Source organism: Triticum dicoccoides, chromosome 2A (genome assembly GCF_002162155.2).
Source record: "Triticum dicoccoides isolate Atlit2015 ecotype Zavitan chromosome 2A, WEW_v2.0, whole genome shotgun sequence".
Lineage (NCBI taxonomy): Eukaryota > Viridiplantae > Streptophyta > Magnoliopsida > Poales > Poaceae > Triticum > Triticum dicoccoides.
The window spans coordinates 525,483,266-525,496,660 of NC_041382.1; the positions used below are offsets into that span (position 1 = coordinate 525,483,266).

A 13,395-nucleotide genomic window follows, 5' to 3' on the forward strand; every position below is an offset into this window, starting at 1 on the left:
TCATATATCTGAAACTATGTCATGCTATCCTGTTTAGTTAGGAATCATATATGTGAAATTGTGTCATGCTGTCCTATTTGCTTAGACAACATATATGTGAATAACCACATCTGTCTATCATACAATGTCTGTATGTTCAATTTCTTTTCTTGTTTATCAGCCATTTGAATTGGAGGGGGTGATGGCAGTACCTAAGGGAGCAAAAACCCGTTCTTCACAAAAGACAGTGCTACCCGTTGATGCAGATAGAACCATGGTTGTACTGGCCCACAAACTTGCCCCACCACACATAATCGAGACTCTTCCAGATTACATGCTTAGACCGTTGGGCAGAGAACCAACTACAACCCATCTAACCCCAACCCCAGCGGATAGTAACCCATTTGTAGTTGACAAAGCACCATGTCCACCACAGAGTACCCCCACACGAGCAGTTTGTAAAGCAACTACAGTGCCCAAAGCATGAAGACCACCACAGCGAACCCAAACTCCATGTTTAAAGCATAAGAGCAACTATTCTTAGGTCAGATTCCGTAGCTATGGTCCATACACCTTTGCTATTGCATCGTTGTATTTACTCATACCAACTACTTTCGAATATGAAGGATCCAATTGAAACTCCAATGGCGCAACAGGTATGTTTTAAACCTATTTCTTTAACTGGATTGTTGTTCTAACTTATTGCTCTATGTTGATTTCAGTTTCAGTTGTATAAATAGTTATGTTCTCATGTGATGCACATTACAAGTGTTACCAATGCTGTGTAGTTTCTCACACTTATATTCTGTCTATGTTGTTGTGTCTCCAAAATATATGAGTTGAACGGTGTCTCTATCTTGATTTGACAACATAAACTAGAATGATATGGACAATACAGTGACCATAGTACATATATATGTTCGTTTCATGCTGTTATCCTGTCCACCTTACTATTGAACCGGTTTACCAAAATGAGTTTGGTATACTACATGCTAAACAAGTGATGTGTCTGCTTGTTTCTCTTGTAGTATGCGAACAGAATATTGGAAAAGAGCACCGCACAATGCAATGGTAGAGAAAGTAATGCAGATAAGGTTCAAGATAGTGAGACAACCCTGTTGTTCTCCAAGAAAGGTGATAAAAACGATCTTGTAGATAGTGAGAAAACCCCACAGTCCTGCGTTGATGTAGTGTTCGAGTTACTGGCCAATACTGCTGGCACAAGCTCTTCGACCTCGCTGCTTGAATCACTTCGGCTTCTTCAGTCTCAGATACAAGCTGAAAGGCATCAGTCAGCTGTGATGTGGCAAGAAGCCGAAGGACTGAGGAAGTCCTTGAAGAATTCAGATGCATACTTTCTTGTGCAACAACAAGCGCTGGAGGATTTAAGCGCCAAACAAGAGATAGTTAATAAGCTTGCTAAGCATCTTGCTAGCATTATGGGTACCCAAGATATTGTTTCTTGAGCTCTTCTGAAGTGGTTTCAGTTCTGGACTTGTTTTGCTGTGGCGTTTGTTTTCACTGGTCACCAACTTTGATGACCAGTGTATGTGATATGCTGCTTTGTTCCCTATATTTGCATTGGTAGCGAACTTTGATGCCCAGTGGATGTAATATGTGTAATAGTCGTGATATCCTAGTGTAAGTTCCTTGCTTATTTAGTTCCTTGTTGTCTTGTTTATTTGTTTGCTTGTAGTTAGTGTAGTTCTTTTTCCGCAGTTTGCTAGTGGCCGCAATAACCTATTTTTTAAAACTAGGCCATAATAACCATGGGCTACATATTTACTGTAGTTACCATGGGCCTCCTATGGGCCATAGAAACAATGGGCCTTCTATGGGCCGTAGAAACAATGGGCCTTCTATGGGCCGTAGCATCAATGGGCCTTCTACGTGTTGTATGATCGATAGGCCAAACATGGGCCAATAACAGACCGCATTATGGGCCGTAAACGGGCTAGATTTGGAATCATCTGTTCATGGGCCGACAATAACGGTCCGTCGTTAATCGGCCGTATTGGACGACACTATGAAAACAGCCCAACGGATTAACGAGCTGCAAATGGGCCGATTGTAACCACGAGCTGAATTTGGCCCACAAGCAGAAAAGGCCAATAACGGGCTGTAAGTAACCGAATGCTGGAAATGAGCCCAAGAATAAATGGGCCCTAAGAAGGCCGAAAGATAACACGGGTTGGAAATGGCCCAAATGAATAATGGGCTGTTAATGGGTATAAAGGGGTACACAATTCATTGCGGGCCAGATTCACCATGGGTCGTTAATGGGCCAAGAGTTACAAATCGCCTCGTATGGGCAGAAAGACATCATGGGCCATACATGGGCCAGAAGTTACAACGGGCTGGAATCATATTGGACGGCCAAGATGAAGCTACTGGGCTTAATTCCAATAGGCCGTAACGGGTCGTGAGTTAGCGGGCCGTAAATGGGCTATATATGAATAGGCTTTCCGTGGGCTGGCCCGTTACCTTTTGACCAAGTCAAGTGGGCCGGCCTTTTCACCAGAATGGGACTCTATTGGGCCGTGCTATGTGTCGACGTATCATAGGCACCTCATGTCCAATGAATGGATGACATCTGTCCCAATGGTGAGCCAACATGTGTTTCGTCCGGCCAATGAGAATTTTACACGTGGAAAATCCTCATTGGTCCAGCGGTTAGCGGGTTATCGAATCCAAAACCCGACCCAATAGCTTAACGGTGACCCGTTACGGTGGATGCCACGTGTTGGTCAACCTCGACAAAAGCACTTCCATGATGCGTGATTTATCATCATGGAAGTGGACACTTCCGTGATGATAATTTTGGTAATGTCATAGAACACTTCTACGACAGCACATGTATGACTATCTTGATTCTGTCATAAAATCGTCATGGATATCCATGCATGACAGAAAACGTGGCCTACTGTGACAAACACGTATCATCACATATGTGTCTTTTTTTTGTAGTTGCTAAGAAACTAGGGCATATTGAGAGTAATTGCTAAGTTCACTTTGGTCGCTTTACTCAAGAATACGGTCATTGTATATGTGATGAGGTGATTATACGGTCACTGCCAAATCGTCTAGCTCCGTATCCATCCATTTTGACCAGTCAAAGAATCCTCATGGCACCGCCCAGATCACTTTCTCCCTCTGTCATGCGGGCCTACCTGTCATTGGGTGGAAGAAAGAAGTCGAAAAATATATGCTCAAGCGCGGTTATCGAACCCGAGACCTCAGGTTTGACGAGCGAACAGGATAACCAGGTACACCACCCTCACGTTATGATTATTGAGAGGAAAACAACCTTTTATACATTCCTGCATTCGTGTGACAAGCATGTCGTGTTTTTTTTTGTGTGGGAGTCATTGGGATTTAAATCATAATCGTGTCATGTGGCTTTGGTGGTAAGGTCTTTTGGGATTTAAAGCAGTGTTGGTAGTACAGAAATAATGCAGCCTTAGTCACGTTACCTCTCTCCACGTAGTACGTTGGGTCCCACTAGTCAGAGGGTGAAACAAACAAATTAATAAGAAAATTAAAAGCGACAGCGGTGCATCTTACCTCACACATCTCGCTACTGCCCGTGAACACTGTCCAATTGATCCCTCTATTCGCTCACGTACTATTTTAAGTGAATCATTATTATAACATGCACACAATACACATGCATGCACTCGCACACTAGCACGCAGCGGGCAGACACACACTAGTTAGCACACATCACGCACACACTGGCAACCGGCGATGAAGTTCAGGCCGCAAGGTCGTACTTCGGAGCTGCACGACAATTGTGCGCACAAGGTGAGTAGAGCGACCTAGTGTGGGTGTCATCATAATCATCATTGATGGCCATGTCATCTCACGCAGATGGAGTTTGTATGCGTTGCACCACAAGCAGCGAGAGCTCGGACTTGGCGTAGTGGAAGAGCAACGGGTCGACGACCTCAGGTGGTAGGGTCAACAACGGGAACGTCGGACAACAGGCGAGGTACTGCACGAACTTGCGGAAATAGAGGCCAGCGTGCGACTTGAGTCCATGCTAGTGCGTGTGCATGCACTGCAAGCTGTGTGCTGCATGCGTGTGCCGCTACTAAAGGTAGAAAACTATATTTGCCACTAGTTAATCACAACTGGGGGTTTGTGTAGCTGGTTAGCCCGTTTTCCCGTATAAAGCGTGAGGTCTAGTATACGAACCACGCCCCCGTGCATATTTTTATTTTCATTCAACTTCTTTCTTCCACCCAATGACATGTAGGACCCGCATGATAGAGAGAGAAAACTGATCTGACAAGGCGCCAGGGGGATTCTTTGACTAGTCAAAATGGATGAATACAGAACTATATGATCTCCTAGTGACCGTATAATCACCTCATCACGTATATAGTGACCGTATCGACCGTATTCTTGAGTACAGTGACCAAAGTGAACTTATACGATAAGTTCAATGACCAACAATGCATTTTACTCTTTTAATTATTTAGTTTGTACACTTTGCTCTCTTCAAATAATTTTGGGCACTTGTATTCGACCTAAGTCAGTGTGCCACCGTATCTCGTACTACTCCCTCCGTCTAGGTGTAAGTCACGTTAGAAGGTGCAGTAGGATGAAGGTGCAAGCAGATTGGAGGAGAAGGAGAAACTCGACCGGTCCTTCCTCCAATCAAAGTCCTGATTTCTGTTTCTAAACGCAACAATTAATCACAACAACGAAGAGATGTCGTTTTAGCTACCATGCAGGGCCATGTATTAACTCGCATGCAAGCCGACTTTGATTTATTGATTGATCAACGCGTAGTTGCACTCCATGCATTGGGTTTCCGAGGGAGATAACAAGGCAGAGTAAGTAACAACGCTTGCTAGCAACGAGGCTAGGAGAGGATTGAGATGTGAAGTTAATGGACGACGCCTAAACATTTTGGGAATATCTGGTTTTCGTAAGATGACTTAACACCTAGAAGGAGGGAGTACTACTCCTCAGTCAAGGTTTGATGGAATAGTCCTCACCTCTTCTCTTCTTGTACGTACTCCATTAACTTCATGTGGCTTCGCACTCGCATGATATTCCTATTCTACGAACCTGTGTGTGCGTGTGTTTGTTAGAGAGAGCGACACATCGACCTACTCCTACAGAGAGATGGTGTGTACTGTATGATTTAGCCGCGAGAGTTGGTGCATCCTCTCGTTTCTGGGCATCCGGCTGGGACAGCTGCCACACCCGCTCCTGGCCAACCTAGGCCACCCAAAGCCCCTCCATCGCCTGTGCACACTTCCTACCCGAAACGATCAGCGCCGCTCCAAAGAATCAGTGCCACATTCATGCCCAGGAAGAGCGGACGCGACCTCTCACTGGTGCCTGTGTTGAAGGGAGAAGCGGATTCAAGAGTGATGGTTGCTTCGTCCGTCCAACTTACTACTGGGTCTATGTGATTTGACGGCTCATTGGTCATTATTACTGAGGTGGTACGACTGCTGGATGTCCCACGCTTCGGTGAAAGGAGGTACTACTCCCTCCATCCGGTGAAAAGTGTACATCTAGAAATTTTAGGACAAATTACGGAGTGGAGTAAAAATGCATTGGGAAGATGCAAGATACCATCTCTCTCCTCTTTAATTATCCAAACCCTAATGAGTAAAGTGCATGTATAAATTAAGAAGACTATGTATAAAATGTTATTGGTCTTGATTACCGTGTGATGAGACAAAATACTTTAAAGTGCATTAGGAAGATAGAAGTACACTCTTTTGTGGACAAATTTAAACCCAAACGTACACTCTTCACCGGACGGAGGGAGTATATTACAATTTTCTCCATTCTTATAGCGGAGGAGTGCGAAAGCAGTGAAAACATGCAGGCTTAGTGATTACATGGCCCACCTCACACTATCACCATATTTTCTAGACACCGTGCGACACCTAACTCTTTACATAGTAGTATAGTACGTACTGTAATTTCTCAGCTAGATAAATTTGCACAATGATATGAAGCTTCCAGCTTATGTTTCATGTATCTTGCGTCCAAGGTTGCCCCATTGCAACATTTCATCAAATACAAAGGAGACTAACATGCATGCTATTGCATCTTAATGATTGATAGATCATAGCCAATATGTACTCCTTCCATTCCAAAATGAGTGTCTCAACTTTATGCAAACTTTAGTACAAAGCTGTACTACTACTAAAGTTGACACTTATTTTGGAACAAAGAAAGCTAAAGAAAAAAACGATCCATGCAATCCCTAGCCCTTGAACTATAAACCCTAACCAGGCTTTAATTTGCTGGCAACATTGAAGCTTTTGAAGAAATGAAGTTTGCAACCCTTTGACCACCGAATCATTTTGTGCAGTTTCACCAAAATTGAGATGAGCATCCCTATGGCAAAGAAATTGAAGAAGCATGATTAAAATAAGATTACTAGGACTAGTTGATGAGATATAAACTCATAAAAAAATACAATAGAAGCCAGTAGAGGTATGTGCGGGGCAAAGAAGTAGAGAAAATCCACATGGAGCAATGTGGGCAGCTGGGGTAGTGGTGCAAGACGGCTATAAGGAAGTTGTACCCGAGGGATGTCGGGACGTAGCTCAACCTAGAGGAGGGCGGCGGGAGGTGGCAACTGCCAACGTCACGGCAGTGAGCAAGGGACAAAGGCAACCTCACCGGCTTTGTGAGAGAGAGAATGGCGGGGACCCCTGATCGGGACGTGCTGACAGTGGGTTTTCGCCGCCGGCGATGGCGACCGCATCTACACAAAGGATCCACCCCTTCCCCCATCGGACGTGATCCGCCCGGATGTTAGAGATGTGGCCACAGTCATTTCATGCGAGAGAGTGTGAAGAGAGCAACCCCATCAAGCAACCGTGTAGGCTCGTCCTGGCTATGTATATAGTGGAGCAGTTTCCTTTTCTCTCCATATGAACCTATTTATATTGCCTGCGTGCCACTGAAGAAAAAAACTTTATTTATAAACGATGCGGCACCGTTCATGCGTGGTTCCCGACCCTCCATTATTTATAAGTGAGTAACTACTACTAGACGCGTCAAATTATCACGTGTGCTACATCATCTTACAGAAATGAGCTCCACCGCGTCATGTGTGTGGTTGGGGAAGACGCAAAAGACGCAAAGAGTGCTACTAGTACTACGTGGGTGGGTGCGTGCACCTCTTCTCTTCGAGCATGGTTATTAAAAGTATAGCCCACTACTTTACCACGCGGTTATTATATATGGGCAAAGAGTATAGGCAGTAATAATGACTAATAAGCCGTCAAATCATGAGGCCCACCTTTCTCTATGTTTGACCGAGGAAGCAGCCATCATTTCACTCCTCATTGAATATCCATCTGCTGCTACCTCCGCAAATAAATAAAAATCCGCTTCTACCTCCGTAGCATGGTTAATAATATAGCCATGTCAATCACGACGTAGAAATATCATTCACTGATACAATAGGGCTGGATCTAAGGCTGGTGATTTTTCTTACTTTGTCTCTTTCTCTTTTTGTCTCATTTACTCATTTTACATAGGAGCACGTGCAGAGGATGGCTATTCCTTTCGATGGGACTTCATGGGGTTTAAGACTAAGCAGATGCGAATTATGCCCGCTGCCCACCACTCTAAATCGTGCCATCTATGATAGGGAGTAATCCCATTGCAAAAAAACATACATCTTGTTGCTTTCTTCCTCATACAATACGTACCACTGGTATGTACTACTAGTACTACTACTACTCGTTCTCCTATAAACCTTGCGCTTGGCATCTCCAAAAAATTAACCTTGTGCTTGGCTCTTCGCCTCTTCGGGAAGTGGAGCAATAATGGTATTGCAATATATATCGTTCTGGCTATCTGAGACTGAATAAATTGCTGCACGTCCACCACGTGGGCGAGGGTCGAGGGGCGAGGGAGAGTGCGTACTATTACGTCTGTTTCAATACGGACTACATACGGAGTAAAATGAGTGAATCTATGATGACCCACAAGTATAGGGGATCTATCGTAGTCCTTTCGATAAGTAAGAGTTTCGAACCCAATGAGGAGTAGAAGGAAATGATAAGCGGTTTCTAGCAAGGTATTCTCTGCAAGTACTGAAATAAGTGTTAACAGATAATTTTGTGATAGGATAATTTGTAACGAGCAACAAGTAACAAAAGTAAATAAAGTGCAGCAAGGTGGCCCAATCCTTTTGTAGCAAAGGACAAGCCTGGAAAAAATCTTATATGATGTAAAGCGCTCCCGAGGACACATGGGAATATCGTCAAGTTAGTTTTCATCACGCTCATATGATTTGCGTTCGGTACTTTGATAATTTGGTATGTGGGTGGACCGGTGCTTGCGTGCTGCAATTACTTGGACAAGCATCCCACTTATGATTAACCTCTATTGCAAGTATCCGCAAATACAACAAAAGTATTAAGGTAGACCAAACCATAGCATGAAACATATGGATCCAAATCAGCCCCTTACGAAGCAACGCATAAACTAGGGTTTAAGCTTCTGTCACTCTAGCAACCCATCATCTACTTATTACTTCCCAATGCCTTCCTCTAGGCCCAAACAATGGTGAAGTGTCATGTAGTCGACGTTCACATAACACCACTAGAGGAGAGACAACATACATCTCATCAAAATATCAAACGAATACCAAATTCACATGACTACTAATAGGAAGACTTCTCCCATGTCCTCAGGAACAAAAGTAACTACTCACAAAGCATAAACATGTTCATAATCAGAGGGTATTAATATGCACATAGGATCTGAACATATGATCTTCCACCAATTAAACCAACTAGCATCAACTACAAGGAGTAATTAACACTACTAGCAACCTACTAGCACCAATCCCGGACTTGGAGACAAGATTTGGATACAAGAGATGAACTAGGATTTTGAGATGAGATGGTGCTGATGAAGATGTTGATGGTGATTGCCCTCTTCCGATGAGAGGAGCGTTGCACTACACCACAACCCTTGATTGGGGGCAATTAACTGCCAGGAGAAATATCATCATAAAGGCAAATCATCTGCCGGGGATTAGTCTACTGCCGACAGAAGTATCCAATGACAAATAAACTGCCGGTAGAACTCAAACAATAAGGGCATTCAAACTGCCAGCACAGATACCCATTTTCAAGGACACAATATCTGCCGGCACACCTAAACAATGGCATATTATCTACCGGGGACTACTTGTGACTACTTGTGAGGCCAAACCAAATATAATACGTATTGGCGCGGGATTAGCACGGGAGAGCGCGCGAGATGCGAAAATTTTCGCTCCAAATAAGCAAAATCCCCAAACTCCAACTCAGACCAAAATCCCCAAATCGACCACCCTGACCTAGCCTCCTCCCCGAGCACACGCCGCCGCCGCCGCCCCCCACCCCGCGCGGCTGCCGACCGCTCTCCGCCACACTCCAGTGCCAGCTTCCTCCCCGACCACGCGCCGACCACCGTCCGCCACACCTAGTGCCACTCCTCCCGGACCATGCCGCCGAGCACCCTCCGCCGCCCCGACCACCATTCGCCGGACCTCCAGCAACGCCCAAGCAGCCAAGCCTCCTACACGCGTCCTCCGCCAGGCTCCTCTAGGCTCGAGTTGCTCAAGTGTTTCAGCGGAAGGATCTGTTCGAGTGAGGTTGTCCACAAGGATGACGTCTAACTTCCACCAGATCTGGCATGAAACGAGGTAATCCAGTTGGGTTTAGTTTTGATTTGGCTGTCTTACCTCCCCGTACAGCAGTCTTGGCCTCTTCCGCATGCGCCCTCGCTGTAGCACATGGCTGCCAACATTGTATTCTCGGCTTGCAGGATACCCAAGCGACTCGCAGATGCGAAGGAAAATTGAGCAAGGTTCCGCCTCCCATGGTTGAGCAGTCGTAAGGGTTATGTTGTCTCTCCATGTTGCTGGTCATATGAGCCCAACTAATATTTGCTTCCTGTGATCTACGGAAGGATAAAATTGATGTTTCCTACCTGCCATACTCATCTATTTCTGTTTTCAGTTGACATGCCTACTGTACGAATTACAGTCTTTGGTACATTCACTTATCCCTTCGAATTTGACAAGCATGGAAGAATCTGAATATCACTTATCCCTCTCCCGTTATTATTTAGCATATGTTAACTGACTGCTGTGTTTATGCTTATATCCTTCGGTTATTGTTTATAACAAACCAAATTAAGGATTTTGTGTTCATCTCTGAAACTTCATAGTGATGGTTGGTATTTAATCTTTCAAGGAAATGCAGCAAGCTGTTGTACTAGTAAGATTATCCTGACATGGGAGTTTTTTTAGGAACAGGAGAGTTGCACACATATGAAGTATAGAAATTTATTCTTAATGTGCTAGGCTTAATGCAACTAGATAAATAATGTTCAACAAGTCATATTGATGTGTTAAATTGTTTTCAGTTTCAGTGTCAATACAAGAAAGGTAACCTTGTGTTAGATCTTCAATCCAAGGGAGAAATTGGAGCATCGGGACATTTAAACTGAACCTAAATTAAGGTAATAACATATGTAAAGTATGTTATTTTCTGTTGTTCTAAAGCCCCAATGTTTTGGTTCATTTTAGAAAAACAGGGGCCACTCTTAGGTTCCATTTTGATTGAACTGAAACTGCGTACATAGTTAACACCATTGAGACAGACTGAGTAGCTAACCACTTATAAGGTTTTCCAGAAAAGAATGATGAAATAAAAGGGGACACCATCGAGACAAACTGAGTAGCTAACTCGAAGTCTTGTGCATGGAAGGAAATTGGGATATTTGCTAATTCTGTACTAGTCAAAACGTATGTGTAGATATTCTGATCATTCTGGTTCATGTCCTACTTAATTAAGGTCTTCTTTTATAGGCCTTGCGCAAATGATATCTCTACTCTTACAAAAAACCGAGTTGGTGATGATGGTGTGCCTGCCATCCCGCAATATAGACCGTTCGATCTATATCTGACGGATAGAAAGCAAACTATGACAATTTTGCAAAAAGATACCCGCACCCCTCTCCAAATTTGTAGATAAGGACTTCCCTCGTTCATCTTTGTCTCCCACGAGATAAACAGCTCGTATAAATGCATCTTGATGTTCCATGCAACGCATGGGCCTCTTGCTAGTGATTATTTAACAACTTAGTTTCATGGCGTTGGATCTCACGTGAATAAACTATATGTCGAAGTGTTTGCTGTTCTTTGCTTAACTAGATATCAAAGAATAAACAACAAGCTCGTATACAATATGTCAAATTATAATCAAATAACAAGCTCAATAATGATAAGAGCTTTACAAGTAACAAGATCCATTACAAGATGTCAAAGTTTTAATATAAATTGTACCAACTTATAATGGTGGATTCTAATTATAGTGAACTAGATAAGCGGCCTTCGGTGACATTTTGAGCTCTTGTCTGTTGTCTTCAACTGACAGTGTGTAGCAGCCAACAATGTGAATTTATGATGGTTATTTAGTTTATTTTATTGTACATTCTGCAGAGCTTTCCTCATTAATTCAATTTTTCACAAAATTCGGAAGGCTATTGTATTGCTGCGTAAACTGGAGCAAGGCCGTACCATTTCCATCTGACAAAACATCCTGAATGTCTTGTCTAGTTCTTACACTCTAACAAGGCCATACATAACGGTGTTGTAAGATGAAAGTCTGGACATGATTTAGCTTTTAAACTTACAGTATACTGCTCTTACAATGTTGTAAGATTGAACGTCGAAGATACTACACTTCGATACAGATCTATATCATTATTTGAGAAGTAAACTTTTAATCTGCAGTAGAGTTGTATCTACTAAACATTTTAATTTCTTGATTAATTTTCTGTATCTATCACTTCAATGGTTACAGGTTGATCTTTACTTGCAATCTAATTTGCATATTGGTGTGTGTTCTTCAGGAATCATGATACTACTTTATGATCTGATTGGTGAAAGAGGTATTTTGTACGGTTCTCTTGTGTCCGACTTGTCTTTTTCTCTCTATATAAAGTAGCATTGAAAATGTCCTTGTATTTCCTTTGACATCTCAGAAGCTCATACCTGAATATCATGATATATGCCTGTAAGAAAGCTCTGTATGTTCTTTTGAGTTAAACCTAACACCAAACATTTTAGTTTCTATACTTGTCAGTTAATGCTGGAAAAACATTTGAATTTTATTTGCTGTACTAGTTGCCTTTGTGTGCTCATACAAAAATACTAGATCCTACGATGTCAAAAATTCATACAGGTTGTGGATCACACTTCCTTTTTCTCGAACATTGTTCCTATTTTGTCTTATGTGCAGTTTTTTCAAACAGATTTCGATGAGTCTTCACTTTCAGAAAACTGAACTTAATATCAGAGGCAATCTCACCATGCCATTATGGGTTTAATTATTTGTCTAGACCTGAAACTGTTGTCATGCTTTCCAGGAAGGGCAACTAGATGTGCTTAATTCATGTGCACAGGCTTGAAACTGCGGACATTTTTTAGCTTCTTATTAAATCGAATATTCACTTGATGCCTTGATGGGAAATTTGTCGAGAAATTTTCTTGATGATGTAGCCGTTTTCTTCTAAAAGTTGGGGTGGTGCATTTTTGTAGATTCAGAGTATCATAATAAATGTAATGGATATAATGTTTTCTAATACTACCTGACTTGACATTTGGACTTTTCCTGTCCAGGTTGAAAATGTTCTTGTAAGATTCGTCAAGATACCTTGCCTTAACCATATGCCCTGAGCTCACACAGAAGTTACAGGCTTTACTCTTTGTGTTTGTTTCATCTTGTACTGCTCAAGTTTCTAGAAACTACATATGCTAAATTATGAGGGAAGTCTTCATGTGTAATCAATGAATTGCTTACATTGTAAAATGCTTGATGATCAGACTTTATAATATATATGCGATGTGCATCTGCATAATCTTTTTGCTTTATTTGAATGTATGTGTCATCTTTCGAATCGGGGTGTGTATGTAAATGTGAAATAAATGTAACACCAGAGTGTAATAGCCTTATTAATTGGGATACTTGGCACCACTGGCCCATCATCTGCCAGGAAACCTATTGATTGCTGGCAAAAAATATCTGCCTAGAGAAGTTTGAACATGATGGCATAAAAACTGCCGGCACATCCCTATCTGCCAAGAACTACAATCCCTGGTAGCCGTTCTCGTGGTAGTTCCATCTGCCGGGAGAAAAACATTCTCGGCAGTCAGACTGCCCTTGTAAGTGCCTTATCCCGGCAGTTTTCCTGCCCTTACAACCGTGTTGTGGTGTAGTGTTGGTGATGACGATGGCGATGATTTGCCCCTCCGGGAGGGAAGTTTCCCCGGCAGAACAGCCCCACCAGAACCCTAGATTGGTTCCGCCAAGGTTCCACCTCTCGGCGGCGGAGTTTCGTCTGAGAAGATGGCTTATGATT

The 13,395-nt window shown here is 42.9% G+C and overlaps 1 long non-coding RNA gene across 3 annotated transcripts; it reads left to right on the forward strand.

Annotated features, from left to right (window-relative positions):
* The first annotated feature begins 9,235 nt into the window (after positions 1-9,235).
* Positions 9,236-12,907, forward strand: LOC119355175. 3 transcript variants are annotated; one of them, XR_005171478.1, is made up of 4 exons: positions 9,240-9,670; positions 9,793-10,491; positions 11,887-11,925; positions 12,656-12,907. It is a non-coding gene; the product is annotated as an uncharacterized LOC119355175 (long non-coding RNA). The 3 variants fall into 3 exon arrangements; XR_005171477.1 differs by having other exon boundaries at positions 9,236-10,491; positions 11,838-11,925; XR_005171476.1 differs by having other exon boundaries at positions 9,237-10,491.
* The last annotated feature ends 488 nt before the right edge of the window (positions 12,908-13,395 follow it).